This window comes from Pomacea canaliculata, linkage group LG1, assembly GCF_003073045.1.
Source record: "Pomacea canaliculata isolate SZHN2017 linkage group LG1, ASM307304v1, whole genome shotgun sequence".
NCBI lineage: Eukaryota > Metazoa > Mollusca > Gastropoda > Architaenioglossa > Ampullariidae > Pomacea > Pomacea canaliculata.
In genome coordinates this window covers 32821242-32844864 of record NC_037590.1, presented here as the reverse complement: position 1 = coordinate 32844864, position 23623 = coordinate 32821242, and the positions used below count along the sequence as shown (strand labels likewise).

The 23623-nt window shown below is 44.8% G+C and overlaps 1 protein-coding gene across 7 annotated transcripts in view; it reads left to right on the top strand.

The window, feature by feature from the left end:
* Window positions 1–23623, top strand: part of LOC112561949 (frizzled-5-like) — a 102723-nt gene that overhangs the window by 50791 nt on the left and 28309 nt on the right. For 5 of the 7 annotated variants that reach the window (XM_025235037.1, XM_025234865.1, XM_025234956.1 and 2 more), the window contains one exon: window positions 18106–18220. The gene's annotated coding sequence lies outside the window, so the exon portion shown is untranslated. Of the gene's footprint in view, window positions 1–18105; window positions 18221–19065; window positions 19771–23623 lie in introns of those variants that run through there. The other 2 variants (XM_025235285.1, XM_025235359.1) reach the window with 2 other exon arrangements.

Here is a 23623-nt window from a genome sequence, read left to right as displayed (position 1 = left end):
GTAATACCACCAGCAACAGCAGCTGCAGCCGGCTGCCTCTGTGTTTGTGGAGACCGGGGAGGTTGGGGGGAAGGAAGAAGAAGGGAGGGGCGGTCGGGGCACGGAGCAGCGTAGTTAAGCATTAGCCCCGCCATAAATACAGTTTTGACAAGCGCGATAGAGAAAGTTCACTGCGTGTATTCTAGACTCGCTGCCGCCTGGTCTGTCGGCGGCTGGTGCGGGCTGCCAGGAGCCTGGCGTGAGTGGCAGGCAGCGCACCTTGTTGAGGCGAGGTTACGTCACACTGAGGCGATTGTATGGCACCTCATTGAGCTAAATGTATGGCCCCTTGTTGAGGCGAGGTTACATCACGTTGAGGCAAATTTATGGCACCTCATTGAGGCACATTTTTGGAACCTTGTTGAGGCGAGGCTCCTCACTCCGTTGAGGCGAATTCTTCACCTTGTCTAGACGTTACGTAAAAACAGTGACGTCACACTGGGGGACAGACTCGTGAGTGACGTCATCTGGTTGCGTCACCTTCTCGAGATATGCTCTCGTCCCCTCGTTGGCTCCAAATTAATGTTGCCTTGTGATGGCAAAGTATGCAAGACGAGCGGTGCCAGAACAGAGCCTGGCGTGTGGTCTGATTGCAGAGTTCATCTCCCACCTACCCCCAGTCCCTTCTTATTCCATTCCTACACAGTAACAAGCTGTTAATTGTATGTTCTGGGGGGAACAGGGAGGGGAAGGGGAGACTGGATGAGGTGGGAATGGCGTAGCTTTGTCGGACTTGGTTGCTAACCCTCTTTAATGGTTTGTCTTCAGGGAAGAAGAGGGGATCAGTTTTCCTGGGGACACTTCTTGTAATTATGTGAGGTGTTACCTAAAGATAGACTGACGGACAGAGTGACAGAGGAAAAGATTTACGGCAGCAAATGCGGAGTGAACAATAGATATTTCGCTTGTAAATGGTTCCTGGACAATTCCTTACTTACATTTGTAAAATTCTTGTAAATTTGTTAGAAACCTTTGTCATAGAAGAAAAAATAGCGACTATTGGCATTCCGTTAATAATTTGTCATAATTGTACCACAGGGGGTACTGCGATGTTTTGTCTTCGTTGTATTGTTTTCAGACGATAGCTGGCGGCATGCTACAAAGGAAGTCGATGGGGTTGGGGAAGAGAAATATGAGTGGCCATGATGCTATCTCGAAAATATAACTTTGCGGAAAGAACTAGCAAGCCGTTTTGCAGATCAGGTAATCAGTGTTTTATAGACATTTCAGGAAAACACAGGGGCTACGTTTCCTCGAGGAAATAATAACGGTTATTAAAACAAAAAAAACATGCAGCCAAGGTCTCATCCATTCCCTGACTGGTTAGCTGGTTGGTTAGTCGGGAAAGTGCTTCCACCTAGAGGTAGAACTATGCACTATGAGGGGAGATAGGGGGAGGAAACCGGAGTACCCAGAGAAAACCCCCGAGAGCGAGCCTTGCAAATAGGTGTCACAATGTCTCAAGACGAGATCTGATGGCATTTGTCTAGACAAGATGGGTAACTCCGTTTTGGCCACCATTTACTTACGTCCCCTTGGTAGACCTTTATTATTGTGAGTTATGTGAGGAGGGGTGCGCGCGTGTGCCTTTATGGAATAGGGAAGAGGGTGTGTTAAAAGTTATCCCAACCAGTATCTTTCAAATTTCAAATATTAAATGGTCATGAAGCTGTGGCTTTGCAGAATGATCTACTCTACTGTTTGTTTACAGACACTGACAGTGTGAAGGAAGGGATGCACGAATGTTGTTTACGTAGCTGTTTGCATGACATACCTTTCTGTGTATACATAATAGGGCTAAGCAGACAGAAGCAGAAAATGTTTTATCTTTCTTGGGCTGGGAGAAGAGAGTAGACTCTCTGCGATATCAGTATTTACCCGCTTCTACAATCGTTTCATCTCTTACCTAGGAGATGTTTTGAGTACAAGGGGTGAGGTGTTTTCAGCTGCATTCAGAAGTTACACTGGAGATGTGGCGATCACACACACACAGAACACGGGAAACACACTACGTGATGCGTCTCAACAACGTCACGTCGAGCAACGTGTTTCACGTGCTTGGGAGGGAGGCAGCAGAGCGACCTTGGCGGCCCGCGCAGAGCTGGACCCGCGCCAACCTCCGAGGCCCGTTTGGGGTGATAGGCGCGGGCCCAGTGCTGAAATGACTGTTGTGGGGGATGCCATGTGCCAGCTCCAGCCTTATCGGCCACTAAATAATTTTCTTCTTGTTTGCCTCTCTCCCACGCCAGGCTTGCAGGAGCTAAAGAGATGGAGACAAGAGGGGATGGAGAGAGCGAAGGAGGGTGGTGTGGAGAGGAGTGGAAGAGCGACTTCAGCCCTGCTTCTTCTGCACTTTAACTAGGTCCGAGATTTTCCCAGCGAGGAATGTTTTTTATGATTATTATTATTAATTTTTTTTTAGTGCACACGTCACAGGAGGCGCGTTGACGCGCGGGAGAATGTAATGACGTGCCACGCGCAACAAGGAAAAGCAAGCTCGTGAATGATGACGCCGTGCGGAGGTTTGGCGGGGGACGACAGCAACACCAGTTAGGCGGGCACGCCGGTATTAAAGGACGGGCCAAAAACAAAAACTAAGCAAACAAACAAAAAACCAAAGCCTGACAGGCGCTTCGTGTCGCTGATTTATTTAATTATTTATTTGTGTCTGTTTGAGGAGTTTCTGTTTTTTTCGCCGGCTTCTCTTGTGGTTCACACCACCTCCTGCTTGCACTGCTTCCCCCTTCCAGACTCCTCCCACGCCGCCTACCTACCATCCATCATATTTTCCGCATCTGTTCCCTCCTTCACAATATATGTTCACGTGTTGTGTTTTGTTCTTTTGCCCACCCTTACACCAAAACTTGGGGAAACGGATGGCCGAGTGGTTAGAGCGCTGGTGTCCGAGCTGAGACGCTCTTGTTCGATACCCGTGTCTGCAGCTCACTTCCCCCAGCTAACGGGAATGACCACCTGACTCCAAAGAGGGTTAGTGAAGTGAGACAGCGACAAGAAGACAGCTGCCCCGAGAAAAGTGAGGTTTTATACCTCACACCCTAACGACCACGAAAAATGTCATGTGACAACCTTTACCTTTTTACAGTGAGAATCGACCGTCCTGGGATCAGATCTTGATTTTGGCAAACTGTTTTTGCCGTGTATGTGGCACCTGTTTACAAGGCCGGCTGCTTGATCTTGATATAGCCTTAAATGCTGGCATCCTTTCCTACTTTACCATCTGTTTTAGTGCTCGTTCTCTTCATCTACCTCCGCCTTTCTCTCTCTTCATTTATTATATTTTAAAATCGTGTTAATTGTGCTATTCTGCTATATTCCCGCTTTGTTAAGGTCACAAGTTTAAAACGATATTTATTCATTCCCTTCTTTCCTCCCTCTCTCTCAAACACACACACATATATATATACACTCTGACGCATGCACGCACGCAGTGTGTGCACTCTGGCACCTTTTAATTTTTTTCAAAAGTAATGGCGTAGATTTCACAGAGTAGCTTCGTCTGGTGTTATTGTACCTCTACATCATTTAATGAATCAATAATAATCGCTGCAACCCTTCTCCTACACACACACACACACACGGAAAGTTCAGTACTATCCGGGCAACTGGCCACGCTGACAGACACATCATCTGGACACCAACCATTAGTGTCATGTTTGCAGTGGGATGTGAAGATCGAACTTTGCATTCAAAATGTCAAGACAGTCTAACGCCTAAAATTAGCATGTTTCGGGCTGATAAAGGTGAGGAAAAAGGTTTGATTGCTTGAGAGTCCGATTGTGATAAACAAACACGAGGAGACAGGGGGAAGGGGAGGACAAAAATGGAGACAGGAGTGTAAATCACATCAACCCACTAGATGTGTACCTGCGTGTTTGTGCAGTAAAGCACCCACTACCTGAAAATCAGGGAAACAGACGGGCTCCATCGGGCAGCAGGCGTGTCTGTAATTTCACGCTTAGGTAGCAAAGGTCCCCGGGAGGTGCGGAAAAAGGGAAGCAACTGCGGGGTCATTGTCTTTGCTCCCAGAGCGTGCTCTCTCTTTGGTCAACGTCGCGCTCTAGTAACAAACAGCCACAGAAACAGTTTTCTCGCTGCATTCTCGTTTTATCTTTAATGAGAAAAGAAGATACTTTGCACAAAACTGCCTGTTGGCTAATTTATATGGCAACAAGAGTTGTTGTGAGAAATAATTGTTAACAGTGGAGATTCTGTAAGCTCTCACGTCAACCATTGCGCTGTCACTTGAACGAATAAAACTTCTGAAGGGCTGACCTCTGAACCTACCAGTCAGATGTGCGTGGTCTGATGAGAGGAACAAACGCAGGAATAGAGTGGTACAGAAATGACCCCTTTGAACTAGTCAAAGACTATATGACCACCATTTTTGTGTTGAAACCAGAAATAAAAAACAAAATTTAAAAGAATCTTTATAATTTCATTTTTTAAGACATTTAAAACATATTAAAAGGCGGGGTGGTAGGAAAGGTTCACCATCATCACAGGGTAATGAACAAGCGCTTTTGTATGTATTATCATCAGCAGATATCGCATTATGCATCTGCTTTATCAAATTCTTTGCTCTTTTCAAGTGGAGGAGAGTGGGGTGGGGTTTTTTTTTTTCTAATATCTGCCTTGAGTCTGTGAACGCGAAAAAAAGCTTAGCCACATGAAATACATGTGAAAGTCGCTATCAAAATGAAGAAAGTGAGGAAAGAAAGAGAGGATGGAAAGAGAAATCAAAAAGACATTAAAAGCGAGAAAAAGAATAAACAAGAGATCGATGTGCAAATATATGAAAGAATATGTAAGTAGTGAAGAAAGTGAGAAAGAAGAAAAAATGGAATGAGAGGAAGAAAAACAAAAGAATAAAAAGGCAGTAGGAAGTGGGGAATTGAATTGATTAATTAATTAATCAATTAATTCAATTAAGCTGACAGGGAAGAGCACACCGTTTGTTTGTGAACTGGGGAACAGCAGTCAATGTCGCTGCTTAACACAATGCGAAAATGGCCGCTAGGTGAGAAGTCACGTGGTGTAGATGAGGTTTCACTGTAACCGGTCATCCCTGTTCCAGTGGCACGCTCCTCAAAAGCAAAATTATGTCTCCGGAAGCACGGCAAAGTTATCTTCCCTAAAGACCTCGACTACCCGTGTCACGTGATTTTAATACTAGTGGGATTTTCCGCCTCGTTTCCTTAAAGACTTCGGGAATTTTTAAAAATAATTTTAAAACATTTTGTAGGCACTCGTTTCGTCATAAAATTTTGGAAACAAGGGATGTTTGAAACGATAGCTTCTAACAATCGTTGGAAGAAAAGCTCAGGCGAGAGCTGATCTACTTCTAATGTGCAAGTGATTGGAGGGATGTCACACCAAGCAGTTCGAATAAGTCTCGCTCTCTTCTATTCGTTCTTTCTTTCCTTCTTTTTCTCATCACGTGCGCATTACAACTGGGGGCTGCTAGCATCATGCGCTGACACTCCTATATCGGTTTGACATGAATTCGATCCCACAGTTCATCTGCAAAGTTTCCGGTTTGTGCTTGTTAAGAAGACGACATCCTCATCTTCTTCCTGTTGCAACGACTTTTTCGTTTCAAACGCCTCAAGACCTCAATCAAATTTTTTGTTTTTATCATTTTTAGGGTAGAATTCGAACTGTTGAACGTCAGACATCGGATTATGCGGCAGCAAAAGGTTCAGGAAGGTTTTTGTGAAGGTTAACTGGGGGAAAAAAAACTTACACGTCGAACCTGTCGTGAGATGCATCTCGCGCGCGCTTACACACGCACGCACACGCGTTCTCTCTCTCTATCTTAGAGCACTGCATGCTGGGATGCTTCACCACCACCACCCCTATCGACACACACACACACGCACAGAATACCCCGGATGTTGTCCATCGCGGTGGCCCGGGGAGCGCATGACAACCTCCCAGTACGCGAACAAGCTGTGGTTCAGACAGAGCGGCAGCAGCTGGCAGTGGCTAACCCCTCATTAGCACAAGCGCGTTAGCTAATAACACGAGAAACCTTTCACAGCGGGAATGCACACGTGCACTACGCAATTTCCGGTTGCGCCACCAGCGCCACCCCGGCGCGATCAACTGTCGCTGCATGTATGCGCGTGAAGGGCGTGAACTTCAACATAATTGCTTTTGTTTGCTTTTTCTTTTCAATAACATATAGGTGTCATGGTGCAGTTGCCGTCAAGTTCCCACTGAGGCTTTCTTAAAATCATTAGAAAACTGAGGGACGACTATTTATTTATTTTTTTGCTTTTTTTTTCTCTCTCTCTCTTCAGCAGTCTTTGATAATTTCTCGTTGTAATTTATTTACATTAACTTTCGGATTTGCGGTTTCAGATTTCTTTTCCATTTTCTGTTCCTCTTCCGCCTTCTCTTGATCTTCTTCCTCGGGTTTGTCCCTCAGGGGTCAGGGGTGAAGTGCACGATCACCGCGCTAGCAGCTTGCCTAACAGTCAGCTAGACTGTCGAAATTTTTAAACAAAATCTCTTTTTATCAGTTGTAGTGTTGGGGAGGAGGCTGCCGGGGTGTTGGATGCTCAATGTGCTCCTTGAGACAGCTTACGATTAACATCCTACACGTGGCCAATTTTCAGGCTAAAACGATGGATGTTCTCTGCTGCCATTGGCCGAAGTTCTAAGATCATCTTATTACTGGCGTTAACCCTTTCTCCAGTTTTAGGTGGAACCTGTACTTGACAATCGTCAGAATCTCCCGGATGTTGAAGTCACAGTGATCCGTCAGCCCCGTACAAACTGCCTGGTTTTGACAGTCCAACGGGTTTTCCATTCCAGTCGATGCCTCAGTCTGAGAGAAAACCACCGCCTTGCCACTGCAGTCTCTCGGATGTTGGGCGCATACTGATGCGCCTGCCTCAGACAACTGCCTGAGTCTGAAAGTTTGTCGAGATTTTCTTGTCCCTCGGTGTCACAGTGGAAATGAATCCACGACATTTCTCAACCATTTCTCTATGTGCCCGACTCCTCCACCAGTATTTACGGTTCTTTTCTGCATTTCCGCTCGATGGTCTATGTTGAGTTTTTTGTAAATATAGCAAAAAGCAAGGGAGAGAACTGTCATAAAAAAGTAGCAGGTGAACTAGCGCAGACGAGACTGTCTCCTTACTGGTCAACATCAACAAACAAGAATGTTTTGCTGTCGTTTGAGTTGAATGCAGCGTTGCTGTTAAGAGTCAGTCACTGGATTAAACCGTGGCAGTCGATGACCACCTCTCTTGAGCTTGTCCTATCAGAACTTCCATACTGGTGGTCTCCCTTCGCATTTTTCTCTGTGTGTGTCTTTCATTACGAAACAAGACTCATAAAAATGCCACCCGAGTTCATAAACATGCCACACTTCTTACACACTACTTCCGCGTATATATAAATAGCCCTTAAAAAAAGGACAAAACCGAATTTTGTCTCTCTTAAATCCCTTCTTGCGGTTGAGGAGGACGACTTTCTAAGCGCCAACAGCCAAGAATAATCACCGTCTGGATCCCCTGAACCTGTTTCCTGCGTAATATAGGGCTCCTATTTTGGCTGAGGTCGTTTCACCTGCTGGGCGACATCATCAGTGGGATCTGTACGGGAGGTCTCACGATACCATCTGGAAGGGGATGCCTGGCCCAGACACTGATGGCGTAGTTCTGTACGGGCAGTCCTTACATTTCAGCATGCTTGTCGCCGATTATCCCTCTTAAATCGCCCCTGCCAATTAATCTCCATGTCAGAAGGAAGCGGGTAACGGGGATGTATCGCAGCGGATGCTTTGCTTCTTGAAAAGAATGTTATGGGAAGGGGAAGTAAGAGAAGAAAAGATGGTGGGGGGAGGGAGTTGCTTACAGGTTAACGACCGTAGAGATAGACGGGGGAGCCGGTCCGCTTCGAGCTTATGTAACTGAATGAACAAGTGTTGAGACAGCACGTGTCTTTCAGCCATTGCTTTCTGCCACAACCACCCAGTTAACTCCCTTTCCTTTTTCCTGCTTGTTGGTTTAACGACGCCAAGTGCATCATTCGATCTTGACGGGAAATTTGGTAATCAAAATGGCAATGGAGATAAGATTTGGCAGGCCGTTTATCTCGGCGCACATGAATGTAGCTCTTAAGAGTATCCTTTTCAAGCCCGTGATGCTAGCCTGAAATAGTAGACAGGATGGAAGAATCGAAGCATTGGGTAGCGTTTTTGGCCAAAAAAAAAAAAAAAAAAAAAAGACGAAAGAAAGAAAAAAAAAAAGTAGAACGGTCTGCAAGTTTGGAGTGTTAAGAGCCAAGATTAGCTACGTGGCAGGTTTAGTGGTTTGTTTAGTGCTTTTTGAGTACTCGGCTACATCTGCTTCAAAATGTCGCGCAATCGCCTGTCCAAGTCGAGGCTGTGCTTGATAAATTAGTGGCCGCACGCTCAGTGGCGACGCTATCGTCACAGCCAAGTGCAAGGGGAATTAATCCAGCCTCCTGTTCGACTTCCAACCGGATGACGTGTTTCTGTCCAAAGTCTGTCGTATGCGCGTGCGTTTGTGCGCGCGCGTGCGCCCCCAGACTTGATAATCTCGGCTTTTGGTTGTGGGTTGTAGTGTTTTGCGCTGAGGTTTCCGATGAAAGGCTCATCTGAAGGCGGTTGTTCACGGACAAATATGGCCGACGTTTGACGTCTGGTAAATTGTTCACGTGACGGCTACATAAACACTTGCCCAAAGTTTTGTCAGGTTAGGAACTGCGTTTAGCAGGCACACGTCGTCGAATTTTTGGCGGGAGAGGAGAGGGAGATATTTTGTACTTTTATTTTGAGCTCTTCCTACCCGGTGTAACCCACCCACCCAAACTTTCAACCTTTTTATCAAGCTCTAGTGCTATAAACTTCGAAAGCGTACCGTGGTTGTCATGCATTTGTGTCACGCACCTTAGTCCAGGACATTACAGTGTCATTCACCATAGTGCTGTGACATCCTCTATGTCGCATTCCATCGTTTTGCGATGGCCAGACTCGATGATGACACAAAAGACAAGATCTGAGTGTTCAGAGAGAAATAAAAAAAAAAAAAGTGGAAAACTTTTTTTTACTTTCCGACCACCCGAGGCCGTTTGTCGAGGGTAACAAGTGGCCCTGCTGGTCTCGGCGACGAGTTTGTGTCTCGTCCCCCGGGGGTCTCAGCTTACAACCGCATCCGTCTGGACCTGCAGAAAACAGCGGCTCGCGTCAGACCTTGAGGGTTGATGGAGGTAGTGGGGAGGGACCGGTTTGGAAACATCGACAGTGTTTGCCAAGGGGACCCCAACCTTGGCCGGTTCTTCTCCTTATCGCCTGCCTCTGATTGCTTTCGAAACGTTTGATCTTTGAACCAACAGTTTATTAGGCAAAATCCGCGCGCCTCCTGACAGCGTCCTCACATCTCGGTCTGTTGGCTTCTGTCAAAGGAAGTCCCGCGAGAAGACGGGACGAGACTCCAGCTTGTTGGGGACTCGAGGGGGTCCGTATCAGGCTTGCCACGATGTTTCCTTGGGCGTGATAGGGCCAGCATCAAAGGCCGCCACCGCCGGAAATATTCCTCCTCTCATCCTTGCCTTTTCATTGACAAGAGCTCCAGTCTCTTGTCCTCTTCTGCAACTGTCAGGCGTTGAAGAATCGTCGTTTTTGACGTCAACAGGTCACATCACCAGCCTGCGGAAGTGATGGATTTCAGCTGTCCAGAAAACGTTTATTTACTGTTACAAAATTGGGGTAGGCAGGACGATAGAGTGGAGGTAGTCACGCAGAATAATTCGCGGAGAGGACAATGATGGCCAGACTGACTTGACTACTCTGTGTCAGTGTTGTAACTTTGACCCCATCCACCCTTCGAAGTTTTGCGTTTGATTGTACGTAAAACAGTTTTGTTTTTATTTATTTATCCCACTCATTGCATGGTCTACCCGTGCCGTCGCTAAAAGTGCGCTTACCTGTAGCACACACCTGGTGTCAGCCGTACGAGAGCTCGTGCTCACCTGCACCAGGTGGCCGTCTCGTTGTTGACACAAGGCGCTCACGAGCGCTGTCCTGTCCCCTACCCCTACCTCACCTGCGGTCACATCAACATTCCTGCCGACGACATCTCTTGATAATCACAGCACGACACCTGTCAGGTTTGCTTGACGGGGGAAGCACACTGCGGGGCCTCGGTGTCCCGGCTGTTCTGATTGGCCGCTCCTTGTATGTGTGGTTGTTAGTGCAACACGTCATCTTCATTATTATCATTATCATCATTATTATTATTATTGAAATATCGGAAATTGTTGTTAGCTGAAAATAACTGAAAGTTTATACAGATAAAGGTCAGGACACGAGTAACAGATGATGATGATGATTGATGGATGATGATGATGGGAAGAGGAGAAGGTTAGAGATGTGTGTCTGCAGTCGAGAGGTAGAGGTGTGGTGGTTTCGGGTGGGGACAGAGCTCTGTTTCTCTGTCCCACAGAGCTCTGTTTCTCTGTCCCATACTAGATCTTAAGTTCTAAATTTTTTTTTTTTTAAATGAAAAGTTAACAGGCAAGTGTACACACGAAGTTCTCGCCTACCCTGAACAGTGGATGAAAGACGTGTTTGCTTGCACCCGTGCACGCACCACACCTTACGACTGAACTCATAATCGACATTGCACGTGCTGAAAACTTGCAGACGCCAGGAGAGAGAGAACTAGTGTCTTGACGGAGTGAGTTGTAATCCCATTTATTTGTTTTTCAAGTGAGCAGAAGGGGAGAAGGTGTAGGGGAAGAGAAGGGGGTGTTCATGTTCAAGTCGGGGTAAGACTTACTGTGGTAAGACTTCAAGGACTTGATCTGTCGCTAGAGGGCACTGCGAGGCTTGTTGTCGGCAATGGTGGCGTGGTCAAGTGTCTCAACCTTCATAAGTCAACTCATTTGTGGCGTTTGTTGACGACCGTCGTGCAGGAGGAATTTTCATGTAAGTACTTCACAGTTTTCATCCAAGTTTGAGACTTTTTTCCTCAAGGCGACCGTCCGTCTATCCGCTTTGTCGGTGTGCCTGTGTTTTTAATTATGCGATGGCTTTGAACAAGAAATTGATTGTCTCCTCCGGTCATGATTATAACGCATTCCACAAGCTGGAGTTGAGTCGAAACTTTTTTTTTTCGGCTGGAATATTTCTGATCAGGATGATCAGAGAGAGAGAGAAGGGTGAACGAACCTCTATTAGTTCAATCTTTGGCGTTCGGCCATTATTGCCATAGTAACGAAACTTGAACCGTGTTCACAAAACGACTGAGTATAGAAGTTGGCGGTTACGTCAGGCGAGATCCTGGAGAAGCTGATGGAGTAGAGGAGTGAGGGGGAGTGAGTGAGGGAGAGAGTTGCGCGGAGGGGTGGAGAAGAAGAGGGCTGGTGAAGCAAAGATCGGCAAGATTTTGGAGAAGAAGACCTGTCAAAAAAAAAAAAGTAATAAAATGGAGGGAGGGGGTGGGAGAATTCGTGCTCAGTTCAGAGCCCAAGCTGAGAGGAGTAAAATGGGAGATAATGGCCCAGCTTGTCGACATTCATAGCAAAAAATGGCGTGTCGGGTTTTAATAGCCGAAATCGGAGGCGGGCCTGCTCTCTAGTGGGGTCTGGGCCCCCACGTGACCCAGGAGAAGCGTCGATCCCTGCTGGAACTAGCAACAGAGGGAGGGAAAGGGAGGAGGCTGCTGTCCTTTCAGCCTTCGCACGGGCTGCGCGCGCATAGACACAGCAGCAGTGTAGTCCGCTTCCTCCGCTTGAGGAGACAGAGTAGCCGTTCCTGTCTTTCAAAAAGACATTTCGTTTATTCAGTCCAGTCCACCACCACCACTCATCTTTCCATTAAAATAATGTAGTCGCTTGCAAATTAGTTTTCATTGTTTCAAAACATCATTCTTTTTTAGTCTTCATATTTTGACAATGACATTGCAGACGATCTCGATGCAAATTTTTGTTAGTGATGTTCGCATCTACTGTTGTCGCCACCATGACCTGATAATTGTTTTGCCTTTCAACTTTCCTTTTACATTCTGGCGCGAATATACCATAGGAGAATGTACCTCGATCTGTAACCAGACACCCCGCATGCCTCACTTCTCCTTTATATTCCTGAAAATCATTTATATTTAAATCTTGGACATTCTTGTCTGTTAACAACGCTTTTCATTTTTGTTCTGCAAGGATGTATCCTTTTGTCAATTATTCCATGCAGCTGACGGTCCTAATCCAGCATTTTCTTCCCCTTGTATTTTTTTTTAATAATCTAATTAAATGAAAGCCCAGCTTCTTTCAGTCTGTTTCTTTGTGGAAGGGACGTAATCCACAGACGTTTCAACCATTCGGAGAAAAAGACAGGAAAATGAAATCATTACTCATTGGATATTCCTTAGGAATCACCAGGGGGAAAAAAACTGCTGAAAATCACAGGCTATTAGGTACCTGGAATACAGCAATTTATGTCTGTGTGGTTTGACTCCACTTGGACTGACAGCAGCCGGCACGCACCCAAAAGCAAAGAGAAGGGAAAATCGGGCATTGAACCGCCTCCTATTAGACGCCATTCGGGGACGTTAGCAAATATTGCGATTTTGTGGGCGTTAATGGTGTTCCAATGCGAGTTACGTCCCCGTTTTGTCGCCATTTTCTCCTTCCTTTACTTTGTCTTATTGATTCGTGCAAATCGCCATCCGCAAATTTCAGCTCACCCTAAAACTGATTTCGGGGACTCAATAGATTCAATTCGAAATGTTCTCATCCTATGGAGGAGGTGGGGGAGGTAGGGAAAGGTTTCTTATTAGCAGTCCTAGATAACAAAACGACGGCGATATCGACCTGGGGGAGAGCCTCCACGTCTGACTACACACTGCGAGGCGAGAGTGAAGAGAACCGAGAAAAAGAGCAAAAAAGAAAAAAAAAGATAGAGGCTGAGTTAACATTCTTGTCGCTTTTTCCTCAAGTTACTCGGTCTCGAACTCAGCAGTTTCAACTTTATCTACAAAGTATAGACCCTTAAGATAGCGATAGTGATTGCGGCTAGAGAAGACACACATTTTAGACAAAACAAAAGAATAATAGTTCAGAAAAAAGTCCTTCGTAAATTCAGATTACTGAAGGTGAAAGTCTTAATTTTTTTCTGTCCTGTTAATGCGATGTAATTATACAATCGAATTTCCACCCGCCTACGCACCCACTAATGCTAATTAATGCTTAGTCTGTAATGATGTTTGCTACCTAAGGAGTTATCTTCAGGAGTACTCGTGCAAATCGTCCCTTTACAAATAAAAGTTTCTGTGCGGAAATGGAAACTTTTATGTGTAAATGGAGTGTCACAAACGTAAATGCATCGTGACCAAACTCTAATCAAATCGATTAACCGGTCAACGGATCCTGTTGTGTGATGTAACAGCTCTCAGTAGTTTGGACCTGACTGCTGTCTCATATACCTTCCCATTCACTTTCTTCCATCCTGTTAGCGTTCATCTCTCACTCATTCAGACCACCATCCCTTCCTCATCCGTTAATATCTCTCTCTCCAGTCTATTTCTCTTGCATTACTTGCTGCGGCAAATACATTTCATCGATTTTATAAAGTGTTCCTACTTGTAATGTCGAGCTAACGGTTCTATCAGGGTGGACCCAGAGTCGTTCATAGTACGTATTTCCGACAGAGCACCCGTTCATTAGCCTGTAAGTGGAATGTTAGGTCTAGTGTTCAGACTAGACCAGAGCTTTACTGAGCTGCTGCTTGCTTCCCTCTCCACCCCACAACCACCACCAGGGAAAATGTGTAAATATAGGAATGATGTAAGTGTGAAGAAAGATGTTATGAACATCAGCGATGTGAACAAGCCAGGAACCAGATTCAAGAGAGCAGATTTAAAAAACGGGGTAATCCGGAATAGGATAAAAAAGGAAATTAATTTAGAGCTGCATGAGAAACAAATTAATCCAGAATAACACAAGAAACAAGATAATCCTGACACATCCTCACTCGCTTATGCTCCATTTCTTTCCAAGGCAAGACGTCCGCTTGTATTAAGCAAAAAGATAATTGTACACTTTAAAAACTATCTTAGTTCATCAAGTGGGTGAGCGCCATTCCACAAAGCGCGCGCAATCCGACAGAGCAATCTGCACTCGTCTGACGCTTTCTCACGGCAATTTACAGCAGATCATGCTGAGCCGGGCCGACCTGCAGTGTGGGTGGCTGGAAGGATGGAAGGATGGAGGACAGGACGGCGGGAAAATCTATTTTCCAGGAAACTACTGATTCGTCATGTGTTACTGGCAAAATAGGTTTTGTTTTTGTTCTTTTTTGTCACATTATCGTTATCAAGCAGGTTTGATTTGATTAAATGGTAAATTTTACTTTTTTTTTTTTGGACATTCCATGAAATTAGTAAAAGATTTCTTCTTTCTTTTGTTTTGTCTTCTTCCTCCCCCAACACACTCACACAATCACCACCACACACACACACTCCAAACGTTGCAGTGTCTAATCTGTTTTGTTTCTTCTTTTTTCTTTCTCTCTTTTTTCCTTCCTGTGATCTGACTCATACCCGTACTCAGGGACCGGAAGCATGAACGTTGCTAAGCGTGTGGCTAACTAACACACAGCAGGTAACTAAAAGGTTTTATACCCGTTTAAAGCAGAGTGTTTAGTGTTTGTCGTGTACCTAACGCCCAGCAAGCGCTTCGTGTATCTGGGCTCCCAGCTCATCCTCCCTTACCCTGTCCCCCACACCCACTGTCCCCTGTCCTGATCACCCACTCGAGAAGCTCTTGTCGCAAACATCATTGTGCTCGCTGTAGCCTTAAGCTTTTGAACGTTATTAATGCGCGTGGCGTGGAAGAGCGGCGAAATTTCATATAGCGATCTCGGAGAAAAGAGGGGAAGATGAGCTGATGGAAGAGGATGACAGCAAGGAGTGGGGGACGGGGGAAACCGACGAAAGAAAAAAAAATGTGCAGAGTTGTTTGATGTACGGCATGCGACATGTTGGACACGATAGATGAAGACCGGCAGCAAATAATATTGGTATGAAGCGGATTCCCTCTTGTAGTCGCGGCTAGAGCGGTTAATTAACCCTCCATTCCCCACAACCCAGCTTCATCTCATTAGCGCTTTGAGTGAGAAAAAAAAATCATCGAAATTGAAGTTTGGACTGGTCTGAGAGGATTGTGCCTTGGGCTTCCAAATATGCAGCGTCCTCTATAACAGGTTTTTTTTTCAAAGCGGTTTGTAAGTAGATTTGTGTTCCGTGTGACCGTTATTACTAAATGTACTCAAGGATCCACAAGTATCAAACAGAATGGTCACAATTTATTTGAGGTTAATAATGTTTCGTGTATAAAGCTCTTCTACTTGATTGGTTTCAATCAGGGTTTTAATTTGTGTTCTTTTATAATACTTTCTGATTTCAAATTTGCGTTCAAGAAAGATCTGGAAGAAAATGCCCTGGTTTTCAAACAGCACGTGCATAAAGTGCATGAGAGCACGCGCTTGTGCACGCAGCGTCTCGCTCGGCGGCCTGACTCACTGATTGAGGCAATCAAAGACCCGGAACGCTGGAATTTCCACAGACATGGAGCGACACCGATGATGTTGGATCGGCTCAACGACCACTGTCGCAGTTTGCTCTCTCTGCCTTCCTGCCTGGAATTCCTAAGTGGGCAGGAATGCCATGCATGGCTGAAAATAATTGCCGAGGGCGCCTAGAGCAAACACAGAACGCAGGACCATCATGCTTTATTCTTCTCTGTCTTTATTGTGGCTCGCGAAACGGTAGAACAGGACAGCTGATGATGACATGATTATTGTACCTACAGTGGAAATAATCATCAGTTGCGATTTTTGAAAGAAAGGAGGAAATGCAGAAATGAAAAGCAATCTTTTTTAAAATTTAAGATGTTTTAAATGTTGTCATTATCGTTTCTCTGGTGTGCATTAGAGACAGGCATCAATGCCGGGATGGCAGGGCGGTTGGGTTGGGTTGGGAGGGTGGTAGTTGAGCAGCTTTGCAAGGACAGCTGGTGGTCCCTCCCTCCTCTGCTGCAGAGCTTCAGGCGGTGACAGGCTGCTGCTCAGACTCGTCATTTCTTGTGAGGAGCAGGGTCCTGGTATCACCAGTTGCCACTGGCACATGCAAGGCGAGCTTTCGGGTGTTTATTCCTACCCGCTCTGAACCACCACCACTCCACCCCCACTATTGGATCTGTAAGCCTTACTCTGCCTCACAATTGCATCCCAGCTTGGAAGGGTCGAAGGTCAAGAAATATTCTCTGCGTGTGTGTATACATTGTTCGACTGTCTTTGACATACATCGAAATAGTTTTTCTCGTCGGCTTGTCATTCCAACCGTGATCTAAACAAACAACAAATTTGACTCAACCCTTATTTCCTCTTTTTCTCTCCCCTCCCTTCCATCTTATTTGTCTTTCTCTCTCTCTACCCCACTCCCTCCACGTCTACTTTTCCCGTGAACTCACTGCTGACCCCAGTTTAGTTTGCTGTTAACACCCGCAACCGTTTAGTTTCGATTTCTGTACTGGAAATAAAAGGTTCTAGGTGAATCAACTTTTCAAATGATGTTCATTGTCATGGCAACAGATTCGTAGCCTGCGGACATGGCAAGTGGATTGTTTCTCTCTACAGAGGCTGTCGATGTTCTGGTCCCGGCGAACGTGTGGCGCCGTTAAATTGAACACATTTGTCGCTTGGCTGACATCTACCTTCTCACCCCAATCTCATTTGTATAACCCTAACATCTTATATGTGGAGGGGAATTTTTTCCCCCCGATGAAACCAAGCGTGGATCCATACTAGGCTTTTTTTTTTAATTATCGTCTGGTAGTCGACTAAGAAAGCCGGTGCGACACGAACAAAAGCGCTTTGCCGATGATGATGGCAGCTGGACGTCAAGGGTCGTAACCTACTAAAGGGACATCAACGTTTTTGTTCTTCTCGCGCATTTACCGCACTATCTCGTATTTGTACGCGTGCTTGAAATAAGAACAAGATGAGCTAAACAGTATTAAAAATATAACTAATAGGATCCAAGCTTTTTTTAGCATTCTGGTTTTATATTTAACCAAATTAGACATTTGCCAGCCTAGTCAAATAGGTGCATTTTTTTTTTTTTTTTTTTGCCTTTTTGGGAGGATTGTTTTGTATTTTGTAAGGTGTTTTAATCCTTGCTGGACAATGTCGAACAATATCAAACCCGTTAAAACCACCATACCATTCGCAGAGTTTTTATTTTCTGCAAAGGTACATTGCATACAAAGCAGGTTGTGACATAACAAGTGCCATTTGTAATCTGCCTGGTCTAGGCCATTGATTGTGCAACGATAATTATTAGTGATCTCAAATATTGTTTCTAGCGTAAAATTGTAAGCTTATCTTTATAAAAGGTAATGGGGGAAAAAAGCTCGAAATTATTTCTGTCCTTTCAGGCGATTGCGTCTCCTGATATAGGATTACACCCGGCAGTCAGGCATGCCATCTTGTGCTTTTGTGATTTTGCGTGCAGACGTAGGGTTAACTGGGGGAAGAGGGGATATAACGGTTAACGGTAGATAGGTCAACATTTGTCGAAGTCGACAAGGTGTTTAGAAAAAATATACTTTAAAATTTGGACAAGCGCTCATGTTTCTCCGTTCATGAAAGGGCCATTCAGAGAGGTAAAGATCCGATAGCAAACGTTTGTCGAATGTATGACCATTTTCAACAAATTTTTACATTATGTTCACATAAAACCTGTGCCTCACGTATTTTATGTCTTCGGTTAAGGCTAGTTACAGATTTGGAGATAAAAGTAAAGACCATGCTGTGTGGAATGTCATTCCAGTGGCACAAGACTGGCGTGCTAGATTGTTTTTTTTTTTTGTTTTTTTTTTTTTTGTTTTTTTTGTTTTTACTGGCCTTTGTCATGCAGAAATACGATGTTCATACAGTTCACACGATAACATGTTCACTAGAACGGTGACAAACCGTAGCTTTACCCTCTTGCATGTTGTCTGTTGTTACAGGTACCCAAGACTCTGGAATCGATCTGGTCAGGTGACATCGTTCTTGCTTCGAGTCCAAGTCCCTGTTGTGACAAACCTCGTCCTCACAGTGCGAGGTGGATGACTGCTTCTGTAGGTAAGTCTTCCACTGTCTACTAGTCAAATCCTATCCTGTCTTGTACGCCTGTCAAATATTCCAGCATAACATTAAGAATTAGACTCTGGAAGATAAGACATTCCCACTTTTGTTATTTTTTTTTTTTTTGATATTTTTATTTTCCCTGTGTAGCGGTTTCAAAGGCACCATGTCTTTCTGACTTGCATATTGTACAGATTAAAGGTATGCGAGTAACATTTCCATTTATTTGAGGAAAGCAGTCCACTAGCTTTGTAACTGAAATTCCTGTGACTGTGAAGATGAATTTCATCCCATTGCGTTTTACTCTGTTTCACCTACCCGTACAACGTGAAGTTCATGTGATGTCTTTCCACCCACTTGAACACCTCCCATCATGGGTGTGGGTCTCGTGAGCAGAGTTCACTCAGTATGTGTCGTTATTTTACTCGGCCTTCAGCGCTGGACAGCAACAGATGTTCCTGAAGTCATAGCCTTGTACTTCCTAGATTAATGTTTGTCTTCGGTGTAAATCATTTTTTTAACATTCATCTATTTTATTGTTTTGTTTTGTTTTTGACATCCTTCGCTTTTTTTTAACTTCTTAAAATATTATGTCTGTCCGAGTAATAAGAGAAGTGGTCATTGTGGTTCTGTCTCGGCTTTGTGAATGGATGGTTGACAAATTTTCTGATCATCCGAGAAACGTCAAACAGGGGCATCATCGAGTTGCCAAGATAAACTCGTTTTTTAGAAAATCATAAACTATTGTCTAACCCATCCACCTACCCACCCCAGCCCCCCAAGAGGGACGTTTTCCTCCGCTAAGGAAGACAACTGTCCGCACTGACTGCTGGCTGTTCCACCATTCGTCAAGTTCGAGCCGCTCTTACTTCACGTGGCGGCGGCTGAGGGGGGAAGTTGCCGCCACGAGATGCCGCGTGCAGAGTTTGATTGACACCTGTCAGCTCAAATGATGCTTACAGCCCGGATACAGAATTAATCAGCCGCCCCTGCCCGCGCGGAGGGCAGCGCGCGCGCTCATTAGCGCCAGAACTTTTGCTCTTCTGCTCAGCGGCACGTCGCAGGTCTCGCGGTTCCACCCTGTCAGCGCGGAGTCTGGTTCGTCTGCGTGGATGGGGTTGGGGGGGAAGAAGAGGGGGAGACAGAGAGAGAAAGAGAGGACGGAACCCCTTTGCTTCCTCAGGTTGGAAAGTTTTGCGAGTCTCAGCAGCAGCGTAGGATCCCTAGCTACACCGTCTCCACCCCTACCCTTACCCTTACCCCGCCCGCCCACCCTTTGCTGTGCAGCGCGCCAGGGTGGGTCTTGCAGCAGTACCAGAGCGCTGCTTGCAGCGGCAAGTACCGCAGCGCCCGGCGTGCATGGGTGGAAGTAACCTCCGTGCCCCTACACATTTACAATCTGCCGAAAGTTGGTGGTTGGCGCCGCGTGCAGGCGTCTGGTAACGAACCCCGGCGTCTGGTTACACAACAGCAAAACCAACTCAAGAGGTGGTGATGAGTTTTACTAGATGTCGGTACAGATAGTCAAACAAGAAAAAGGTTTAATCGTAAGTATTTTATATATTTTACGGTTGGTTGTTGTTTTTTTTTTATTTTTTGTTATTTTTTTCTCTAGAGACGGGTATGTGTCTTCTCCGCGAGTAAAAGAATATTTTCGGAACTGTTGGCAAGATTGTTTAATGGTTTAATTTTTTTTTTTAAATCAGTGAGGATTGTTAGAAGTCGTTGAGTGTATAAGGTTGAAAACAGTTTGTATGAATTCGCGGACTGCATCAGAATTTGTAACTTTTAGGACCTTCTATTTTATTAACATTTGGCTGTAAGGGTAAATAAGACGATATGTATATATAGTCTCGGTAAAGTTTGCATGCACATCGTAGAGAGTTCCATGGTGGGTCATATCGTGACATGAGTGGTAGAAAATCTTGTCGGCAGGTTGTCTGGTGTAGGTTAGGCCAGGCACCTCAGTCAGGAGGACCAGGAGAGTCGGGTTAGGCTTTGGACAGCATGAAGGCCGTGCGGCTTGTCACGACAAACCACTCTCATGTCCTTGATGGCCAGACAGCAAACTGGACGCTTGGACGGCCATCTTCAAAGGTAGATGGCTGGGGCTCTGTTTCATTGACCATGAATGCTGTTGTGAAAATGTAAATGTGATCCTTACTACTGTAAGCCATTTATAATATTATGGTCTGTCTAGGACGTGCATATAAACTAAAATGAGGCTGTTATTGTTTCTCTCTCTCTGTGATTTTGAGATCTGCATCAGGACAGCTCAGACACACATATGTACGCAAAACACTAATGCACCCCTTTAATACTACTGGGAAAATTACATAAGAGACCCCAGACCTCTTAATCTCATTACCGAGAAACGGACTGTAAGTTCGATAAAAGATAACACCGATTGCAACAATGGCAAAGACCGTCCGCTCTCCGTGGGCCACCATCTTGTTACCTACAAAACCCGTTAGTGTCGCGTGCATCCCTGTGCCATTTCTCGCGGTGAGGTAATTTCTTTATTGAGACTTAAGTTTGTGATAATAGTGATATTTTGTGTTGGTTACTTTTTCAGCTTTGTTGTTAGGGGTTAGTATTCACAATATGTTCTTGTTTGTAAAACATTTCGACTTCAAACCCGATCTTTGCATTTTTCGCTAAGACAAATACATCAGGCCTGGAGAGAGAGAGAAAAAAATGTGTGCGTTGATCAGAAGGGGAAGGACAAAGGAGGCTGGGATGTGCGGCGTCAAGAAAAGCATAGGAGCGAGAACTGCAGTCCCTTAGGGTCCAAATGAGCCAGACGCACGGTCCGCGCGGCGGCACAGCGGCGCGATGGTCGACAGGCGGAAGCGGTAGGGGAAAAAAAACCTCAGTAGGATCGTGAAAATCTTTCGCATTTAGAGAGCACTGCAGGTTGCCTGATTTCTTTAATTTTTTTTTTTTTTAGCCAGCCCCACATCTCCTCACCTTTTTTCCCTCCTCACCTTTTTTCCCTCCTCACCTTATTTTCGTTCATTGTAAGCGCGCATGTAACAACAATTAATTCAGTTAATTGATTTTTAAATTATAAGAACAAACATATGAATGCATAGCAGTTGAGTACATTGTGTCAACGATCATTGTAAGAAGCACATACTGTGCTGGGTTAAAAAAAAAAAAAAACAAAAAAAAACACATTTTGTCGCAGCATAAATAATTCCTCTCGTTTCTAGCGAGCATCAGGGGAGTTTAATTTTGCTACCAGACGTTCTGTCAGTATCGCAAAGCATCGCTGAAAGCCGCTCTGAGCTCTGGTCGCTAGTCCGCCGTGTGGCTCGAGGCCATGATTGCCATTTCCATCAAAGAGCAGGTTTTTGTTCTATCGATTTTCTGGTTTTAAAAAAAAAACTAATTGATTTCTGATCCTTAGGGGCTGATGTCTCTTGGTGTTCGAAACGACGCTGTTCGCCCAGAACTGGATGCTTGTTCATGTCCTTTTTTCTGGGTTAAAAACAAAATTTCTGTCAATGTGCTTCCCGCTACATCTACCCCTCCCTTGATTCCTCCCCCCTCTCTCTCTCTCCACACCTCTCTCTTTTTCTTCATTCCTCCCTGTTTCCTTCCTACGACTATCACCACACACTGTACTCTCCTTCTGTAAGACGATCAACTAGTGATGGTTGAATTAATGTGAAGCTACTTTGGGAAGACAGTTTTTTTGCCTTTTTCTCGTTTCGTTCGTTTTTCGTTCTTGCACTCACTTGTCATTTTAGCCATGTCCAGCATGGAGACGATTGTTTAGTGTCTGCCATGCAGTGCAAACTCTAATGTCTTCCATTTCTGAACATTTTTCTTTTACTGAAAGAATTCACGAATTCACGAATTTGTTCTACGATGTTGAAACATGTTTTGGTATCTACATGGTATGATCGGAATGAATTCGAAGGTATGCACATATATTTAAATTTGAACCACTGTGTCTTTATTATTTCAATTTGACATTACTATTGACATCAATATGACATTATTGACACATTTCAATGTTCTGCAACACATTCAGAAACATAGAAGATTGAAAAAAAGAATGCAGGAAATGAGTGAGGACTTGTTTCAGAGGGCATTGGAGGTTTTAAGGAAAGCAAGTCTGTTGTTATCAAATTTTCAGTTTGCTATCCCATAAAAACTACAAAATTTCTATCAATGCGACGAGACTAATGAGAGAGTCTCTCTGAGAAGGAGGGAGGGAAGATGTGAATTGCTGCTGATCTGGTGCTAAAAAAAATCGATAGCAAATCACTGTCGAGCCCTTCTCTGCATTCTCTGTGTCGCGTCTTCTCCGCTTTTCTTGTCGTCTTTCCTCGACGACATCTTTTGTCCTCTATCTCCGACTTCCGCAGATGTTCGTACTCGACGACGTTGGAGGCTGAAAGATGCAGACAGCGCCGAGGAGGTCTTCACACCGCCGAGGACATCTTGGCGAGGGCCACGTCTGGTCTCGAGCCGTGAACGGGGCCGTCTGTGAGTGACGCCAAGGGCGTCAACGCGTCCCCAGGCCCCAAGATGGCAGCCTTCTTCACCCGACGAGACACCCGCTAATATCGAAATCGATTTACAAAGCTTTCCGGGAGTGAGCTGGATTCATTCTTTTCAGGGTATCTACGATAGTTTCCACTTGCCTTTTTTTTACCCCTGAGAAGTGTCTTTTTTTTTTTTTTTTTGAAATCTCGGTTGTAATCTCTTCTCGTTGTGTTTCAACTGAACAGAGTCGAAGTGCATATAAGGGTTTAATGTAGCAACGGAAACAACACACATAACCATCTACATGACTTGAACTCCAAACTTCAATGAACCCTTCTCTTGTCTATAAATATTCAGATACTTCCAAATCCACACGACCCACTCTTTTCCTCCGAAAAAATCCAACTCTCCCCGACCCATCCCTCCCGATCCAAGGGAATTGTTCAAAAAAAGAAAACCCAAAATAACCTTCTAATGGAGCGGCGGTGATTGCTGCGATAATCCTGATCAATGCCAGCTTTCATTAGCTGCAATGCTCCCCTGATTCCCCCGACAGCCTCGACTTGAGCAGCAACGACAGGAAAGAAATCTTGAGCGATGGCCGTTCAGGTTTGACGGAATACAATATGAACAAGACCTTATGTTGTCGCTGGTTATCATTAATCAAACGTGTGGCAGACTGGTGGTGGAGGGGGAGAGTGGCTGCAGTGTATCATTGTCGTTTGTTGTTGACGGAGACACATTGTGTTGATGAAAAATAGTCACATGCAAATTACTTGAACAATATCTACACATGAATTAGTGTCTTTGAATTACTTTATTTAAAAACTGAGAAGATTTCAAAATTAAAGTATTTTAGTTTATGATTGAATGAGCATAGTTTAGAACCTAAGGTATGAC